Source organism: Sapajus apella, unplaced genomic scaffold (genome assembly GCF_009761245.1).
Source record: "Sapajus apella isolate SASKATOON/1434 unplaced genomic scaffold, GSC_monkey_1.0 scaffold8, whole genome shotgun sequence".
Classification (NCBI taxonomy): domain Eukaryota; kingdom Metazoa; phylum Chordata; class Mammalia; order Primates; family Cebidae; genus Sapajus; species Sapajus apella.
In genome coordinates, this window is record NW_022436948.1 from 35,319,714 (window position 1) to 35,337,279 (window position 17,566).

Below are 17,566 nucleotides of genomic sequence, written 5' to 3' on the forward strand. Positions count from 1 at the left end.
TACCCACCTAAACACAATCCTGTCCCAAATTTCTTTGAGATACAGGTGGCCAAATGTTTTTTCTGCTATGGATTTCTGGGAAACTTTAGTTTTATTGACTTAGGAACTGTTACATCCTCTTCGATGTCTCCTTCTTCTTTTTGGGTGGACTATGGGTAACAGCTACCTTGCCAATATGAGGTTACCATGAAGATACAGCTGTAATGTAAGAATGGAGGAGTAGGAGAAAGAAAAGTGAAGGTCCCTGGAGATACTATAGCAGCCGTGGTCTGCCCGTCTCTGTATTGCTTATTGTGCTAAAACAGAATAAAAAGTAGTAAAAGAAATTAAAAAAGGAAACATTAGGAAAACAACACTTTCTCTTTAATTGAGCCCCTGTAATCAGTTTTTACTACATGCTGCAGAACACAATTCTCAACTGCTACAGATCTCAATTCTGCTAAAAATGAAATACATAAGTGAAAGAAAGCAAACCAAATATAATTATAGTAATTTATGCATGTCGTAGTTGTTGATCATTTTAAAACTGCTATTCTGTCTGTACTACAAAATAAAAATTTGTAAACTATGCAGTGATTGTATGTTTATTTTATCATCAGAAAGAGGAAAAATTGTATTTATGTATATTGAAAGTAAAAATACCTTTTAAAAGAGATTTATAGAGTCGCAAGGTTAATATGCCTATATATCTTCATGACACATGTACCAGACATGCACATAAAAGGCATAAAAGAAATAAAGAATGCTGATGTTTCATATGCAAAAGAAAAGTTTATTAGGACACTAATACGTCTTTTGGACACAGTAGGAGTCTGCACAAGCAGTCTAACAACTGTGTGAATAAAGAAATTTCAACAAATTCAAGCAGAAAAGCTATGATGTTTCTGTTTCTTTCACAGGTTATTTAAAAACTTCAATTCAATATAGAGACTTACAGCACATTGTATTTAGCAACAACCATGGAAAATTAATAAGTGCTCCTAAGTGTACGTGAGTGTGTTGGCAAGCGTATTAGTCCATTCTCACACCTGAGACTGGTTAGTTTATAAACAAAGTAATTTTAATTGACCTGCAGTTTTGCAGGTTGTACAGGAGGCATGTCTGGCGAGGCCTCAGGAAAATTCCATCATGGCAAAAGACAAAGAGGGGAAGCAAGCACATCTTCAAGTGCTACAGGAGAGAGAGCTAAAGGGGCGATGCTGCACGGTTTCGAACAACAAGATCTCATGAGAACTCAATCATGAAACAACACTACGGGGGTGGTGCTAAACTATTAGAAACCACCCACATGATATGATTACCTCCCATCAGGTTTCACCTCTGACATTGGGAATTACAGTTCAACATGGGGTTTGAGTGGGGACACACCACCAGCCCTTTCTGATCAGAAATCATTCACAAACTAGTTAAAAGCATTAGAGATCATTCTTTTAAAAGTGTTCTTTCTTTAGTTCATGAGTCATCTCTCATAGCGTTAATATTTATGAAACAAAACATGCTTTGGTTTCTGTTATGAAGTGACAATTTAAATGAGAGATTCTGTAAGTTATCCCAACCATTCTGGTGAGGGTTTCTTTATTTTCATTTCTACCTTTTCTTTCCAACCCCCTGTGACAATTTGGTAGCAAGATAAATAAATGGATTTTATGGCTTTAATGAGGTGGTTTTGAATGTCAAAAACGTTTGAGGACATTACATGGTTCTAAAGTGTAAGATATTCAAAATTGAGGCAAGTGAAAGTCATGTAAGAAATTTTTTATGAAAATTTATTTATTTTTTGTTCTGTAGATCATTCACCAAGAGTGGCTGGACCTTTGTAGATATCCTGTCACTTCATTAGCATTGCAGGAGGTTAAACAATCAAATTGAGATCACTTTCTACAAGTGTTCATTGTAGCTATAGAGACCAGACCAATAGGAGACCAATATCTTATATAAATGTCAGAGCTAGAAGACTGCTCACTATTCACTCATCCCATGTCCTTTATCGTACAGATGAGGAAACTAAACAACTCCAAACAAACTGAAGTGCTCTAATTTTCCCCAACATTTCAATATATATATGTATATATTTTACCACAGGGCCTGAACACATTTTCATTTGCTAGGACACATCCTGACTTGCTTGAATAACTCTAAACTTATCTTCTTCCAGGATTTCCCTGCACCCAACAAATCTGGATTAGTCTTTCTTCATTCTCCCAGGGAAACCTGTACATCATTTCTTGCGTCAGTTATCATGCCGAGTCATAACTATTATTTTACATTTCTTTGTGACTCTCTAATTGTAAACTAATTGAGGGTGAGCAACAACTAAGTCTTCTTTGGTTCATCATGGCTCCAGTATACAGCAAAATAGTGATAAAAAATGTTTATATGTTGAATGAATGACATGATGAAATTTAATAATCAGTGTGTAATTTAGCAAACCATGTTTGTAAAACATACAAATACCTACATATAAAAGTGAAACGTATTTCTGTTTAGGGATTATTAAAGTATAGTCGAGAAAAAAAAACAAAATATTTTTAATTTAGAAAAAAATTGTGGCTATTTCTTTTGTTCGCAAGTATCCAGGAAAACAATATGTTAACTTTGTTCAAAAGCATAAATTTAAGTTTCCCAAGAAATTTTGCAGTTCTATGTGATAACAATGCTTTGCCCAGAAATAATGATGAATAAATTATTGCTTTCACACAATTAAATTCTAAGCTGCAATGGGGATAATGAACTACACCTACATACAATAATATAGATGAATCTCATAAAAATGATGTTGATTAAGAAAAGCAAGAAAATAAAAAGTATATATTTATGATTGCATTTATAATATTCTTCAAAATAAATGGGCAAAAGTTATCTGTGATGTTGGAAATCGGCTTAGTAGTTTGCCTTTGTGGGGGTAGTGACTGGGTCAAGATAACAAGGCCTTTCTGTGGTGCTGACCCCGGTCAGCTTCTTCTTATAGGTTCTGGTTTTATAGATCTTCATTTTAAATACATTGTTGTGATATATGTGATTATTTGTTTACTATCTTGCATATATTTTATTTCAAATAAAATTACATACACATGCCCTCACTCCCCTAAAACTCAAATTTAAGGACCCAGGCCATGGTACTGACCAATGAAATAATGAATTACAATTTACATACACACATAGGCATTGGCTTATACTTACTGGTGGGGATCCACAAATAAATGTCTCAGTTTTTCCAGGAACTCAAGACTATGACACTGTGAATTGGAGTTCCACTTAACACGTGTTTTATTGGTCTTTCTACCTACCATGCCTCCTTTTCTCTATTGCTTCCTGTTTGTTTTCCTGAATCACTTCCTAAATAGAATAAATATTCCAAAGCCCTTGCCTTAGTGCCTGCTTTGTGGGGGCCACAGAGATGCTCTTCTAACACATATTGTCATTTGGGAATTTTTAAAATTATAAGTTTGTCTTTCTATTCCATTTTCCTCTGAATTTCATGGACCTAGAGCTTTGCCAGAAGTGTAAATCATAAGAGAATATTGAATGCCACCTCTTTTCAGCATTTTTATGAGGTTGCTATAGACAGAATGATTAAATACCAGGAGTACTTCCTTCTCACAATATTTTCCACTCCTTGTCCAGGATGAGTGTCTGTAAATAAATTTGTAGTGATTTTCCTCATTGTTAAGATATATTAATATTTCCAGGAACCTGTGTTTAAAATGCCAGAGATGATTTATTAATATATTATCAGTTGTTATTATCTTAGTCACACAAAAATGTCTTCAACCTGACACAAAGCTATTGTGAGGAAAACCTGTTCAATGACAAGTTCACAAGGAAGCCTTCCATTTTTTCTGCCTTCTCCTTTAAACCTGTGTCGGCATCATGTTCGTCATGTTTAAAAGCCACAGTAGTATTTTGCTAGGGTTGCTAAAGGTACCACAGACTAGATGGCTTAACCAACATAAATTTCTCTTCTCACAGCTCTGAAGGCTAGAAGTTCAAAATCAAGGTGTCAGCAGGTTTAGCTTCTTCTGAGGCTTCTCTCCTTGGCTTCTGTTTTGTCCTCAGGTGGCGTTTCTTCTGTGTATATAGATTTCAGGTGCCTTGCTGTATATCCTAATATTCACTTCCCATAAGGACAACAGCCAGGTTGCATTAATGCAAACCGTGAGGGCTTTAACTTAACTACTTCTGTAAAGGCCCTTTAGCCAACTAGAGTAACATTCTGAGGTAATGGGGGTTAGGACTTCAGCATAAAAATTTGGGGGAGACAAAAATTTATCCCATAACAATCACTTTGGCTCTAGAAAACACAATAGTAGAGTCCACTGACAAGAAACAAGGAAGAAAGCTGGCCATTGTGGTGACTCAGCAGACAGAAACAAGATAGTAGGATCTGCTCAGGCTAAATACAAGCAAAGGTGTGGTGACGTACGCGGAGCAGAAATTCTCATCAGCAATAAGTGGTGAGATTTTTCTGGAGTTAGATGCCACCGATGCTGCTTTGGTTTGGCTGCCAGAAAATGCACCAATTTAGTCGAAGAAGGGCACATTACATTACAAAGTATTCATTAGTTTTTTAGTTTGTTATTGCAGAGTTTAGAAGTCTCCCGGGACTTTTGAGTCCTGCATCTATCCCTAACTTGCTTTAGTGTTGTACCTGTCACTTAATCTCTTAATCCTTTTCACTTGTTTCTCCATCTATATTGTGAACTGAGGATAACATTTATCTTAAAAGATTCATGTGTGGTATATATTAGACGATGCATATAAATTGCTAAACAAATAGTAGGCATTAATATATGTTCAATCAACCTTTTTGTCCTCTGCTTACATTATGTTTATGTGTCCTGAGAAAATACTTCCTATGCCATGTAAGTTTTGAAATGGTGGAGAAGTCTGAAGCAATAGAAAATTTGGGTGGCCAGGAACATGAGAATACTTAAGAGGTTGGCAAAAGAAAGTATTCACAAACCTAAGGATAGATAAGCAGAGAATAAATTGAAATTTAAAAATTTTAAATCCCATTCTTGGTTAATGTGTTGTATATGTGACAGGCATCAGCGGAAATGACATTGTTTACAGAACCTAGTAATAATAACTAATCGGGCTTCAAAAGATTAATTAAAGGAATACTTGGTCCTCTTCCGAGAACACTGATTTATTCATTGCTCTGTATGCCACCTCAATATTGTATAGTAAACTGGAAGGTCAAAAGGAGCATCTTTTTATGGAGTTCTGCACCTGTTTGTTGATGCTTCTAGTTGCTTACTTTCTGTACTTTTCTAGGCATTTGCCTAATGGATTTGGGATATTGACAATTGTAGAGTCATGGATTTGAGCTATGCAGTGTAAACACCTAAATGTTTGTTTGTTCTGTGCACATGCTAAGAAAGTAAATGTGGATGTCTTTTAAAATCATGAACAACGACAGTAGAGAAACTCAGGTTAAAGCAGAATCTAAATCATTCTCTAAAATAGCAGAACAAACAGGCACAAAGCTTACTGGTGCTTGGCCATTTTCACATTGACTAAAGTCATGTAATTCCCAAAATATTGCTCCTTCAGTATTGCATGCACTCTAACACATCACCCCTTTCCTATCCCAGCAATACTTTAAACAATATAACAAACTCAATGGTTAAATCTCTGAAAATTTGTTTTTTTTTTTTGTGTGTGTGTGTGTGTGTCGGAGTTTCGTTCTTGTTACCCAGGCTGGAGTGCAATGGCGCGATCTCGGCTCATCGCAACCTCCGCCTCCTGGGTTCAGGCAATTCTCCTGCCCCAGCCTCCTGAGTAGCTGGGATTACAGGCACGCACCACCATGCCCAGCTGATTTTTTGTATTTTTAGTAGAGATGGGGTTTCACCATGTTGACCAGGATGGTCTCGATCTCTTGACCTCGTGATCCACCCGCCTCGGCCTCCCAAAGTGCTGGGATTACAGGCGTGAGCCACCGCACCCGGCCTGAAAATTTGTTTTTAAACAAGTTTTATTGTTAATTGCCTAAGACCTGCTGATTTAGAGTATGCTAAGTAATGTTCAAAAGCTGAATGATTTATCTTCTATTTCTTGTTGCTTGTGGCTCATTAAATTAAAGTGTAGGAGAAACTGTGACATAACAAAGGCACACAAAAATGGATTGGAAAATCATAAGGAAGAAAGACGTGATGACAACTATAAAAGGCTGGGAAGGATGATAACGAGAACAACATAGGTGGGGAAACAAGTGAAAAGAGAGATTATCACACTATTAGGGCTGCTTGGCCATCAGCCCCAGATTCGCTCAAAGTAAATGCTTCCGAATAGTATATGTACGTTTGAGGATGTATTCACGCACAACTGCCTTAATTTCTGCTGGTTCATTTAACCAGGCATATTTGTGTGTAGATGATGTTCAAGCTTTGCTCACTTAAAAAAATGAAACCTTTACACGTATCCAGAAACTTGCACCATATAACACTAATGACTTTTAAAATAACCTCTATCCACCTCACTAGAATAATCACTGTTCTAGTTATATACAGCAGAAATTTTTAAAGCCCTTCAAATTAATAATGAAAATTCACATTTAGAAAAGTCTCTTTGACTTTTATTTTACATTAGCAGTTTTGGCCAAAGGAAATAATTATGTAATAAACCTATAGAGTACTTATTAATATAGCTAACAGCAACAGCACACCCTTCTTCACAAAAACACAAATACCTTCTTAAATTATAAGTTTTTATGTTTTCAAAGTGCATAAATTTGGCCTTGTTAAGTCCAAAAATATCCTCCTGATCCACCCCTTGAGGGTGAATAAAATAATATAAATTCATAATGTAGTGTACTTATTTGAAAGTGTAACTTAGTTACACACAATAATTTTAAAGACCAAGTTTTTATTACTTACCTACTGTCTATCTATCATCTATCTAATTGATACCTTCTGTCTTTTATATATTCACAAAATGCATATTCCTACTTTCATCAAAATCTGATTTGAGTATTGGCATACCTGTCGGATTTTTGTTTTGTTTTGTTTTTGGCTACACATTCAAAAACATGATAAGGAATGTTAATCTCTATTGTTCAGTTTGAAGTTTTTCTCTTCCATTAGTGGCAGTGCCTTTTTTTGGTTTTTTTTTACAGGGTACACATCCTGAAGGAATGGTGCAAAGATTGGTGATGAAATGCTTGACAGCTGTTAGAGTTGAGAAGGCCATATTCTTCTTTTAAAAAAGAAACCCAGAACACCAGGGATTCTTCCCTTACTGCTAAGTGTCTTTTCGTGATTTAGGTTACCTGCCATCACAAGAGAAAGCTGACATTGTTGAAGTAATGAATTTTTCATGCTCTTTCATTTTATTTATTTTTTATTTTTTTGACAAGTAATGTTCAGAGTCCCCTTTATTGTTGTTGTTGTTTAGGTGAGGCTCTCTAAACAGCAGAAGCAAAACTGGAGTTAAGAGTAAAACCTTGATGTATTCTATTCATTTGCTTTCTCTCAATAAAGTATATTGAGTTGGGAAAGAGTAAAATTTGAAATGATAAGAAAGGCCTCTACGTTAAATTTTCTTTTACAAAGAAATTATGTACAGTTCATTTGGATAATATTCGCTCACATAAGAACTTAGGCATGAATACATTCCATCAGTGGATTGATTAGTAAACCTATCTCATACATAAGATTGGCAAGTTATCCTACTCATAAGCAAATCAGGAGTAAGGATGAGGTATTTTACTTAATTACTATTGTTCTCTTTCCCTGGCATACATATGTAACTGAGAGGTAATCACATAAAATATATAGTTGTATTTTTGTGTGTTTGCTTTTAAATGTATTATCAGGGTTGTCAACATAGAACATCGCTTCTTTCTAGTCAAACAATTTCGTTTTGAGTTGAAGGTTACCTTAAGCCGTGAAACAGTATATTTTAATAGACAATTCATGAATATAGTTTATCTTTCTATACCTCCCTAAATGTATGAATTTTTTAGGTATCTGCCCATAGACCCTTTACTCTGCTCTGTGTACTCTCTTTGCAATGAAATCTACTCCCAAATATTCATGATACTGTGAGCTCTTATAATTCATGAGACCTTCTGATTCTGCCTACAGATTGCCTCTGAGACAAGCAGGACTGCCTACTTCAGTGTCTCTGAAACAGTTGAGCAGAAGACTGACACATGTGAATGGGCTTCAGGTCTCAAACAGAATTTGTCTATATAAAACACACCACAGATTTGCCATTGTCCTTCCACAAAACATCCCATTATTTATCTTCCTACTGCTGCTGTGATACATGTATGTAAAAATTGCAAAACACAAAATATCAAAAAAAAAAAAAAAAGAAATGAGGGAAAGGTGATATTATCTCTCAGGATGATGATAGAATATAGATACTCCCTGACTTACGATGGGATTATGTCCCAATAAACCCATTGTAAAATTGAAAAAGACAATTGTTAAGTCGAAAAAGCAGCCTAGCCTGCCTTTTACATGTTTAACTTACATTAGCCTACAGTTGGGCAAAAGCATCTAACATAAATCCTATTTTATGCTAAAGTGTTGAATATCTCGTGTAATCTATTAAATACTGAAAGTGAAAAAAAAATTGCAAAACCTCTCAGTGAAGCTTATGCATCACAGAAGAAGTTGGGATCTTCTTTGAAGAGAAAGGGGGAATAAGAATTTACAGATTACCTCTGGGCAGATTAGAAGAACATATCTTTATAATTTCACAAAAAAATCGAAGCTGTCCTCAGTCCAAAGCAACATGCATTCTGTGTTCTCTCTCACAAATGGTGCTTATCCTGACAAATTGGTCCTCTAAAGCCTTTCACTCTAAATTAAATATCTTAAACCTCAAAAACTGAATTTCTTTAAAACACATGATTTGGCCATAGCCCCATCACTGTCTCACCAAACTTCTGACTCACTTATTCATAAATATTGCATGATAGAAAGTCTAAAACTAGAACTTAACCTTCTTTTAGTCAATTAAAAATACACTTCTTCAAATAGCAGGGAGTCAACCAAGTAAAGTAATTAAGATATGTAAATGAATCATTTTGCTGTTTGAACAAGTGTAGTGAACAGAAAGAAAAAGATAGAAGATTGAGTTTGGAGAGACTCACTAAAAGAAGGACCAGTTCTAATTTTAGTCTTAATGTTGTGCCTGTTTCCTGTCATGGCAGATTTTATTCATCTAAATAACTGCAACACCAACTCCCACCCCACATGTTCTTCTAACAGTGTGACTCCTCACTTCTGCCACTGAGAATCAATGTCTATATTTTCTTTCAATGCATCTGGATGGAGACTTATAATTACTGTCATTAATAGAGTATAGCAAGAGTGACGCTATGTGACTTATAAAACTAGGTAATAAAAAGAATAAAAGATCCACAGGATTCTTTCCTGTGATGCTTGCACTGGGAACCAAACCACCATGCTCTCAGGAAGGCTAAGGTAGCCCAGGAGGATAGACCACAGAGAGAAACGGAGGCCCCAGCCAGCAGCCGCCATCATCCACCAAACATATGAGTGAACAAACTGTGATTATTTCAGGCCTTAGTTTTCGTGTATACCAGCTGAGACCCCAGGCAATGTGGAATAAAGACAAAGCATCCCTGTTGTGTCCTGCAGAAATTACTGGCCCCAAGACCCCCTGAGTACCAGAATTTGTTATTCTGTGCCATTAATTTTGGGAGTAATTTGTTATATAGCCACAGTAACTGGAATTTAAGTAAGGCATGAGCAGAAATGGAGACAGCCAAGTTATTGGCTGACCTTACATTTAGTTTGACTAAATACATATTTAGAACTAGGTGTCAGATTTTTATTTGATATAACATTTATTTCTAATTCTATTTTAAACAAAATAAAACTAAACTAAAATCAATGAAAATCGTACTATTTGCCTTTACCTTTCTGTATGTGTGCCTGTGCACGTGTGTGCGTGTGCATGTGTGGTTGTTCCCATCAATTCCCTGGTTCTTTGACCCAGATTGTGTCAAATTTTGGGTCTTTTTGTCGAGACCACAGGATTCCATGTATTCTGGCTGTCATTGTCATAATAAGCCACACTTGGTCATATGGAAAAGCATTCAGCTACTTCCTGCATTTGCTCACAACATGTGGTACTCTCTGAGAAGATTTTCCTAGTGAGTATCTGGCTTGAGACTCCCCGAAGCTCTCTCAATGTAATTTTGTACTAATCTCCTCTGTGTTAGTGGTAAAAAAAAAAAAATTATATTGGGCCGACGACACTTTTAATCCTAAATAGGACATCTGATATAATATGTCTATATGGATTATGAAAAAAAATTTGAAATATTTGATTTACTCACGTAGAGAAAGGATAGAATAACGACTCAGGATATATAGAGAAGAAATGTAGAGAAATCACACATTTAGTGGGATGTAGTTTTTAGAATAGAGTTGTAGAGAGAAATACTGCAATTGTTGACGTATTTGGAGCAAATTTTAGATAATTTAAAATGTGACTTCATTTAATTTCATATAACAAATCCCAAATGGGTTTTCTAAAGGTTTTTTTTTTCTTTTACCAAAAATGGATTTCCCTTTAGAGTTATGTCAATGGGAGATTTTTATTTTAATGATGAATCAAGTAGCAACAATATCAAATGTTCTTTTTAAAAAATATTAATAGCCTTTGTGCTAACATTTTCCCCTAAATGTCTTAATATTTTTATATCATAGATGCTGAAATATCTGTCATCAAAGGGACAATGATTCAAATAAGCACAAAGCTTAAACACACATTTACATATTATTGGAATCTGGGTCTGCATGTAAATGTTCTAAATATAACTTATTGACAGAGTGATGCCATAATTAAAAACAGGCAGAAGTTATTTATAATGGCCAATTTTCTAAAAACATAATTCTTTTGAAATGATATGTTTTAAGTTTTTTATTCAGAGAGACAGTAGAACATTTTAGTTGATATTCAAAACTTTGACCTAAGATAAAATTAAATCATATTAAAAATTTTAAGAATATCTATTACACACACGCACACACACACACACACAATATTTTGAAGGATGTCTTCAATGTTTTTTGCCAATTTTAGACAATGTTCCAAATGATAGAATTCATAGTAGTTTCATAGGAGCTTGACTATTTCTGTGGTTTGCAATAAACACAGATGTACTTATTTTGATATTAGGTATTTAAATAAATGTATGCAATTAATGTATTTAAATTTATGATTACACATTCAGACTGTATGAAAGCACAAACTATGTGAAAAGCTTATCTTATATTATAGTGTTTTTTATTCAGCAAACGCAGTGTCTGAACAGAGATTCTCATCCTCAGACTGAGTTATTATTGGACAGATGCTTATTGTTTTCTCCATGTAAGACTGATTTTTTCATAGAAATATGAAAGTACTTTATATTTTGCTCAACTATTTTAATTTTGTGCCATTCTTTTAAAAAAGCTTCCTAAGAAATACCTAGTCTTTTTACATTTTTAAATTATTATTTTTTTTGTTCTTAATTTTTACATTTATTATTGTTGTTTTGTTGTAAAAGTTGAGCCATCTTAAAGATTATGAATGATTTAAGAGAACAGTTAAATATTAGAATAAATGAATGTGTCATCCAACTGTTGTGTCCCAAGAGTCTAAGAAAGAAAAACAAATGAGAAAATAAGTTACATTATTATTCAATGAGAAGTAATACAAATTTAGATCCATTTAATTTAAAATACTTTTATGTAAATGATAAAATGAGAGATGAAAGAGTAATTTTATAAGCACTGATGACAAATGGTGTTGTAATTAGAAAGAGCATGTGTATCAAAGAATGATCCTTCTCTAGATCATTTTGAATGTGTCAATGGCATTGAAACCATGCATTAAATATTGAAAGAAATAGGATATAATAGCATGAAGGAAAAAGTGAGGCTATGTGTATACAATAATTTTCTTTTCTTCTTTTTTTTTTTTTACCATTTATTTATTTATTTGTTTGTTTTGATGATTTCATTTAAGAGAGAACAGGAGATTACAAAAAAGGAAAACTGAGAATATATATTTACATTTACATGAACATATTTAAGTTGATAAATTTGAAAAACTGTAAAATAATTACTATGTATTTATTAAGTAGCATTCTATCAGAGAGAAAAAAAAAAACTGAGTAAAATGCAGTAAGAAATATTTGGTGGTAATTGACCTTAACCAATTGTGAAAACTGGTTATGCAGTCCAATTTAGGCTGTTATTCCTGCTTCTTGTGCTGGACTTGAAGTCAACAGGGCCAGCAATAGGGAAGGAAAGATGATGTGAAGTGAAGGAGAACAATTGAAATGGGAGAGTTCTCTGATGCCCTTGTGGAACTTGCTTGGGCTGCCATGAACTCAAACCCTTTGGGGTAGGGGAGCATGCAGACAGACAGGAGCCAGGGTGAGCGCTTTTGGGTTCCAGTTCCGTGGTAGTGTCTAGTGGTATGTTACAATTAATACTCTTTTAGCAGTTGCCACCTATGGACAGTTAAGCGTTAAACTCTTTCAGTGGAGAGTCAGGATGACAGCCTTTTACGCCTTTCCCTCTTGGTACCAAGGTCCTTGTCCAGTGTCCAGAAAGCATCAGGTCACACAGACTTGAAGGACAGTGAATGTGGGGATGTTACTGAGCATTGGAGGTAGTTATCAGTGGGATGGATCAGAAGCTGGAAGGGAGATGGAGTGGGAAGATGATTTTTCTCCAGAGTTGGGCTGTCCCATGACTAATTTCCTTTCCAAATGTCCCTAGCCAAACTCCTCTGGAGGTTCAAATGCTTCTTCTTCTCTGCTGTGCTGCTCTGTTAACTGCTTCTCTGCCTCTCTGCTGCTCTTCTGTTCTTGGAACCTAGGATTTGGGGGGTTTATGGCTACAAGTTTGGGGAATGATGGAGCAGAGTGGGGTTGGAAAAGGCAAAATTTGGGAGTGAAAGCAGGAATGCTTGTTTCCATTTAGGGCTGAGTGTTTCTAGGTTTGAGGGTGAGCCTTTGCGAGTTTTTAGGTTTGAGGGTGAGCCTTTGTGGGCTTCTACATTTGAGGATGGGGCCTTTGCGGGGAACCACCCTCTTCTACTCAGTATTTCCTTGCCTCCTGTCTGTATCACAATGAAAAGCTGGAATTTGGGAGAGTGGACAGAAATTCAAAAGATTGAACTGGAACCTGTATGCCTCTGTCTCCCCTCCTGCAACTTTGATGATATGGGTAATAGGCAGATCATGCCAGTGCCTTCGTCAGTGGAGCTGTATACATACCTGGTCTGGGAGTCATAGAAGGTGATGGAGGAAATGTTGCGGAAACTAGAATTGCAGGCACAACTGCTCCTGGGGCAACAGGTTGAGCCAGTACCAGTGGCAGTGCTAATTTGACCCTATATCAGTGGTGGTATCAGTTAACATATCAGTGGGGCTGACGTCACCTCCAAGGGGAGAAAAATTGGTTTTGTGGGGAGTGGGCAAGAACAATTCTTGTTAACATTATTCTTCGCCTTCCATGGCTTAACTCTACTTGACAAAATCTTGTTACTTAGCATTGAATTTCAAAAGGAGGGAGAGGAAACTAGGGGGAAAAATTTAAAAGACTTCTGTAAAAGGCAATGATTAAAAAAAGAAGTTGAGAAACAGTTCTTACACTAACTCTTAATTGTACACATGGAGATTGCTTTCACTTCAGCTTCCAAATCTCATTTAAGTTTGTACAACAGCCAATTCTAAATTGACACAGCACAAGGTCATCATACTTATGCATTATAAAGTGCAATATTTCTGTGTCTGTACCATATTGAAAACATCTTATCTTTTAGGATATTAATGTTAAATTCATATCTGTACTCTGAGCTGGTTGTCTGACATTGGGTAGATTATATAATGTTCACACTCACAAAATGAGTATTGTATTGTTTCCCCCATCACTGCTGTGAAGTTTAAATGAGTTGCCTCAAGGGAAAACAAGTGATCTAGAGTGACAGCAAGGCGAGTAATGCTTACAGCTAATACATTACCATGTGCTATACAATATCAAACATAGACCTTCAGCATCACTTATGTATTGGTAAGGATGTGGACACTTGGATATTCCTAAGTTTTTATCATTTAATATAATTTTTTACTTTACAGTTTTGCAAAGTTATCTGAACAGGTGATTCACACTAGCAGGTCAATGGCTAAATTCCAGCTGTCTCTGAGACTTCTAAATTCTTAATCTAGTGTTTTTTTTTTTTTTTTTCAATTTCATAATCTCCCCCTATGAGATTATAAATCACTAATTTTTAAAAATTTTTTTCTGATTTACTATATTGAGAAAATATTTTCATTGGATGTTGGACAAATGGGCAAAACATGAGGGGTGGCAGGTCCCGGGCTGAGAGTACAAATGTGAAGTCAGAACTGGATTTCTTTGATCCAGGATTACAGCCTAGTAACCCATGATTTGTTCCAATTCACAGCTTAGTAATCCATGACCTGTTCCAAAGTTACCCTCTTTAACTCTGTTCACTTATGCAAACTGTATTCAAATTAGTGAGATGAGGAAGGTCAATATTTAAGACAGTACCTGACACAAGATCTAAACAAACATAGCTATTGCTCGTTTTTACTCTTGCGAAGTTTAAGCATCAACGTGGTAATGGCAGCAAAACATACTTGCTTGATGAGAACCTTGGGAGCACAGTTTTGTTTGAGTCAGTTTAAGGAAGAAGTAATCTTATGCAAAAAGTCATGTCCTCTGTGAATTTCCTGAACTCTAGAGATACAACAGCTAAATTCAGAGAGCCAGTAGTGCAAGACACTTGAAAGCCAGTGGAGCATGAGGCTAGACAAAGATGCATTGTTATGGGAAAGGCTGGCTGTGGTGGATATCAGTTGAGAAATTATTATTCAAGCTGAATGATCCATATGATATTGCATTGCATTATCCTGAGAAGGTCTTGCCAAGTTAGATTTTGTTTCAGGACTCAGAAAAATTAATACTACACACTAGAAGATGTGAAATATTTATAAGGATAGAATTGGGAATTCTTTCATAGTGATCAGGTGTTCTAAAACTTTCACTGAAAGGGGCTTACTGGATGAAAAACGTTTGTCTGTGCATTAGCCCACTCTTGCATTGATATAAACAAATATCTGAGCCTGGGTAATTTATAAAGAAAAGGGGTTTAACTGGTTAATGGTTCTACAGGCTATACATAAAGCATGATGCTAGGATCTGCTTGGCTTTTAAGGAAGCCTTAGGAGACCTACAATCATGGTGGAAGGTGAAGAGAGAGCCAGCATTTCACATGGCTGGAGCAGGAGGAAAAAGGGGCAGGAGGTGCCACGCATTGTTAAAGGACCTGGTCTCAGGAGAACTCACTCATTGTCAAGAGAACAGCACCAAGGGGCATATCCATCCCCATAAGCAGTCACCTCCCACCAGGCCCCATCTCCAACACTGGAGATTATAATCGACATGAAATTTCGGTTGGGGACACAGATCCAAATCATATAAGTTTGTTAGTTTTGCTTTAGATTTCTTATGGGCAATCATACTATATTTTGTTTTACTGTACTCCTTAATGATGCTAATAACTTCTTTTGCTTGCATTAGTTACTTTTACTGGAGAAAGAGAAATAAAAGAGATTCTGTGCTTCAGCAGTATCTAAATCTAAACCTGTCTTAAATTTTTAAAATGCCAAACTTTCCAATTCCATTCAACATCTTCTGGCACTCTAGATACATAAGACTGCATTTAGGAGTCTTAATATTTTCTAGAGCTACAAATTATTATAAAACAAGTTATCGATTTATATTAGTATTTGCAACAGTTTTGTATTTGTCTGTTCTCATGCTGCTAATAAAGACATAACAGAGACTAGGTAATTTAAAAGGGAGTGGGGTTTAACTGACTTACACTTCCGCATGGATAGGGAGGTCTCACAATCATGGCAGAAGGTGAGTGGGGAGCAAAATCACATTTGACATGCCTACAGGCAACAAAGATTGTGCAAAGGAAGTCCCACTTATAAAACCATCAGATTTTGTGAGACTTAATCACTACCATGAGAACGGTATGTGTTGTGGGAATCAAGAGACTGGAGAGACTAATGGGTGGAACAGGAGGATTTTATTTAGGTGCACTGGCTCAGCAGATTAGCATCTAAAAAACTAAGCCTTGAACAAAGACAGAGCTTGACTTTTATATATAAAGCACAGTGGCATGAAAAGAGACTTGCAGGTGCAGAACAGAGGCAGTTTATCAAGCAATGACAGGCACATAACCCAGGCTTACATATGCCTTTTTCTATGTGGCCTAAAAGGTTATTATCTTAAGGAGCCTTGCACAAGCTTATCTCGTGCTTTCCCTTATGCAGCCTTGATGGCTGGAGTCTAGGCCTGTTTAGGCATTTCTCATGACTTTCTCTGTGTTGCTTAGATGAGAAACAGAAACTCATAGTTATCAGTTACAGAGAACAAGAATCTATGAGCTTATAAAACTTGCAGAACAGAGTTTTATAAGGGAAGAAGGAAAATTTGTTTTTCCGCTCATATCTTCTGCTTCATGTGGGGGAAACCATCCCTATGATTCAATTATCTCAAGCTGACTCTCCCCTTGACACATGGGGATCGTTACAATTCAAGATGATATTTGGGTGGGGATACAGCCAAATAATATCAAGTTGAATACAAAAACATGAAATGTGGGGAGGTAAATTCAACTTCTCCAGTGTCATATGGGAAGGGGGCAGAGTTCAAACCTAGGAATGTTTGGCTCCAAACCCTACACATCTGCCACCTTAACACACTAATCATTCTTAAAATTCTTTCAAACTTACATAGACTATTTTGATTGACTTCCCCTTTTTTTCTGAACAAGTCTTAGTTCAAAGCTTTCCAGCATTGTTTTTCCTGATTAACTCCTCCTTTCCTATGGGCAGTGTTCAAACTTATCCTTAATTACCATTGAGTATATGAATATCATGTGCAGAAAATATCAGTGGCTCCTAGGACATCAATTCACCACAGATGGTCCTGGTTTATGCCTGTTGTCTAAGTGTACTGTCTTTTAGTATTTTTCCTGAATTGTTTTCTGAATTAGGACTTAACCCCAAATTGTTCATTTTTTAAACAATACATTATTATTATTATTAAATTGTTGCATTAAATTAAGCTAAGGTGGGCTTGTAAGACATTCACCATATAGTTACAGCCTTTGCTATATTTTGATTTAGAAAGACTGAATGGTCATGTTATAGTTGCATAGATAATAATCTTAGTTCTGTCGCTAAAATCTATGAAGGTATGAATCTATACCTATTAATATTAATTTTAGTTATACTTTTCATTTTTTAATAAGCTCATTTGCCATAAGGAAGTGATAGAAAAATAAAAGTGAATTTTTACAATGCAAGAAAAGGAAGAAAGCTTTGATGATGAAAAATTAACTTGCACAAAACGCATCTCAAAACTTGCAATCCAACATGAGGAGCATAGTGTCCACATGACAACAAGAAGATGAATCTGTTAAAGGATAAGATTCCCCTTCAAAAAATAGTTATTTCAGAAGAATGCACCTGGAGATGACG